This window comes from Lepidothrix coronata, unplaced genomic scaffold (genome assembly GCF_001604755.1).
Source record: "Lepidothrix coronata isolate B3197 unplaced genomic scaffold, Lepidothrix_coronata-1.0 Scaffold234, whole genome shotgun sequence".
Lineage (NCBI taxonomy): Eukaryota > Metazoa > Chordata > Aves > Passeriformes > Pipridae > Lepidothrix > Lepidothrix coronata.
In genome coordinates, this window is record NW_016690414.1 from 72,515 (window position 1) to 76,458 (window position 3,944).

Here is a 3,944-nt window from a genome sequence, read left to right on the forward strand (position 1 = left end):
CCAGGCGCTTTGCTAGCGCTGACCACGTTTCCCTTCCACATCTCCCCTCCTCCCCAACCGCTTAAAGCTTCGCTGAATTTCTGTGCACAGCCTCCTGCAAAGGTTATCATCTTATGCTTAACAGTGGGGAAAAAGACAGCACAGGAGATTTACTGCAAATGGAAGCCATTACTGGAGCAGTTATCAAATGAAAGAACAATATACTAATGTCTAGTCATAAAGATATGAAGAGTTGCCTGTCAGAGGCAAACACCTAACTTGTAAAATTAGCCTGGGCAGCTGCTGGAAGCTTTTGGCAGGCAGGATGAGATCCTTGCAACACACGGTTAAGCACCCAGGTGTTTTGCAGCTATAGAGGCTGGAAACTGGGCACTCTTACTAGGACCAGCTGCAGGGAGATGCATTGACATCCCAAGGCCACAGGAGGTTTGTGTGGAGTGGAAATCAGTTCAGCACCATCCCAAATATCCCCAGGGGGTTACAGCATCCCCTGGGTTGATTTAGGGATTGGATGCCTCCGAAAGTCAAAGTTATCTCCAGCCACAGCTGTAGCTCATTGAGGCTGCCGACTCCAATTTTTGGGTTAAGTATTAACTAACTAATAACAGATGGTGTTGAGTTTTGTCTCCCCCTTGACCCATAAGGTCGGGTCCCACAGCCTATGAAACTGCAGCTAGAAGATGCTGATTTCCAGTCTAGTGTACTGGCACAGATGATTTTCCTCATCTCTCCCAGTCCTGCCCTCCTGCCAAGAGTTGAGGCAGAAACCCCGTCAGACTTAACCAAATGGTCGTTAACCTTTCTAAAATAAAAATACATGAACAAGTGGGTACCAGTGTCCATCACAGAGGCATGTTTGACTCCTGAGAGCCAACTTCTCTCATCAAGGACTGTCCAGCCTCTCTTTCCATGTGCACCAGCACCTCAACTTTCTCCACCCTAGAAAAAAAAAATCACTTTCAGCAGCACAGTCAGTTCTAACTAGTCTTTTACCCCCAGAGACATGCATTGTCTGTATCAAGGATACATCAGGACTAAGCTCCTGGTCTCCATTGAAAGAGCTTGTGCTTCTCCTGCAGCCTTTTATAGCTTGAGTTTGTCATCAGTAGGCCAGAGGTGCAACAGTCCCAGGTGCCTTCTAACCTTTCCTCCCCTGTGGCAGGCAGAAGTGCTGCCCCTCTATTTGGTGATTGCAGTGCCACTTCTTTTGGTGTCTGGATGTGAAAGGGTTGGCGACTGTGATATGTAAAATAGTTTAAGGCACGGAAAGAATCTTAACTTCCCAGTGCTGGTGGTCAGCCTCACCTGAACACAGAGAAAACCCCATCACAACCTTGCTAGCAATACTTGCTTTTAGATAGCATGAAGATCGACTCCTGCTGTCTTTAGCCATAGTTAGAGCTGAAGTCCCTGTAGTGTCTTCAGAAGCATTTGCATTTCTCAAACAAACCAGACTAAGGAGTTTAATCCGAGTCAAGGGATCCAAAGCCCAGAAAAGCTGCTTTTCAGCATTGCGTTTTGGAGACAAGAGCTCAAAGATTATCTCAGAGGGAGCCTTAATATCCCCAGAGACTGCAAAGTATGGAGGAAAACTTCCCTTAACTTGAAATTTTGGCTCAACCACGCAAACTACAGAGAGACTGCATTGCCAGATGAACAAGCTTCCAAAATGAGACACGTGGGGTTTTTTTTTTTTGTTTGGGTTGGGGTTTTTTTGTAGCTGAAATCAAGGAACCAAAGTCTATGGTCATGTTTTTTTCTTCCTAACTGGATTGTCCATCAAAAAGGGAAAGATGGGAGCCTGAGGTTTTCCTGATAAAGGTGGACTGCAGCTGGTGGTGCCCGTGGCTGTGACAGACTGGTGGTTTTCCCCCTGACTGGGGAACACAGAGAATTAAAAAGTCTGCTCCAGTTCTTGATGAGTCAAGCCTCCCAAAATCTGTGGGTGTTTAAGCCTGCCTTTAAGTCCTCAAAAATACTCTTAATAACTGGGAGGGTCTTTGCAAGCAGCTGCTTGCAGGATGTGATGAAAGAGCTGCACAAGTTTCCCCAGTTTCTGGCAGGGCTGGCCCGGGGAGGCTTCACTCGCTTCTGAGCTCTGATGGCAAAATAAAATGGTGCTTTAATAGAAAAACTGGATAGGAAAACGATTATTGAATTTTACTGCTAAACCCCAAGGCAGGATGAGGAGTAGAATGTAAAAACATTTGAGGAAATTAAACTGGCAATAGGGAAGGGCAGAGTGTTAATAGCAGCAGCCTTAATTATCTGAACTTACAATGGGTGCACCCTGCAATAATTTTCAAGTATCATTCAAGTGATCACAACAGGTTTGACCCACCTCTTCTTAAGTAATGCTGTAATTATTAATACACATGTATCATCAGGAGCTGCTGGAAACAACCTCTCGAGTCTGTTATTGCAGAGCAAAAGATGTCGGTAGAGATCTCGCCCTTGATAATTTTGTGCATGTGGGTTCTGGACCAAGCAGGAGGCAGAGGGTGTGCAAGAGGATGCACACAGCATCTATACAGCATGTCAGGGGGGCATGGATGGATCTTTACATCCTTTAAAGTGATTTGAAGGGATCACATGCACCTCGTTTCTCCTCCAGACTCATCCACTTACTCTTCTCCATCCATCCCTTTGCGTGTTTTTTTTGATGACAGCATAAGAATGGGGTGGATAATCCAACCTCCCCTCTGTGGGGAGAGCTGGTAGCAGTGACATTCACCAGCTTTGCCACCTGCTGACTAAGTATGTATTTTTTAATCCCGTCCTTTCGGTGCCTGAAGGAAGGGGAGAGGCTCCCTCTGCTCCTTGCTTCTGTGCAAGAGGGATGGATTAGCTCTGAGTGAGGCGTCTTAAGAACTGTGACCATCTGGCTGGCCATTAGTTTGATTTGATGGAAATGGACAAATGTAACAATTAGTATAGCAAAAATTCCTAATTAAAAGAAAAGAAAAAAGATGATGGTGATTGAGGATGGACGGCTTTTTAATTTTGTGCACGACTGAAAAAACCACGTTAATTAAAATCCAGGGTTGTTTTTTTTTTTTCATAGAATCATGAATAATTTAGGTTGGAAAAGACCTTTATGATCATAGAGTCCAGCCACTAGCCTAGTCTGGCCAAACTCACCACTAAACCATGTCCCCAAGAGCCACATCTATGTGTCTTTTAAATACCTCCAGGGACAGTGAGTCCACCACTTCCCTGGGCAGCCTGTTCCAATGCTTAGCAATGCTTCTGGTGAAGAAATTTTTCCTAATATCCAATCTAAACCTTCCATGGTGCAACTTGAGGCTGTTTCCTTTTGTCCTGTCACTTTTTACTTGGGACAAGAGACTGACTGACTGGCAGTTGTAGAGAATGATAAGATCTCCCCTGAGCCTCCTTTTCTCCAGGCTGAACACTCCCAGCTCCCTCAGCTGCTCCTCATGACACTTGTGCTCCAGACCCTTCACCAGCTTCATTGCCATTCTCTGAACATGCTCCAGCACCTCAATATCTTTCTTGTTAGTATTTTTATTTTTGCATCAGTTATACTATTCTTGCATTATCGTATTATTTGTTACAGCATTCTTGTATTTGTCAGTCTCATTTTGTAGCAAGCTGCTCCAAGGTCCCTGAACCTGCTGACAGCTCATGGCTTTGTAACACAGCTCTTGAAATCCTCCATGCTCAATTCCCCCCACTCCTCCTCTTCTCTCCTCCATCCCTCCACTTGTCTCTGTTCCCACATCTCCTTGCTGACAGCCCCTCACTGGAAGGTGCATTGTTGCCTGCAGCTGGAACAGCGTGCAGACAGTAAGGCACAGGGAAGATCCTGGCACCAGGATCCTGGCACCTGGGTATTTCAGGATGGTTATACTGAAGTGCCAGCATTCCAATTACAGGCATTGCAGAAGCAGGAGCCATTCAACCCTTGGCATTAACTGGCA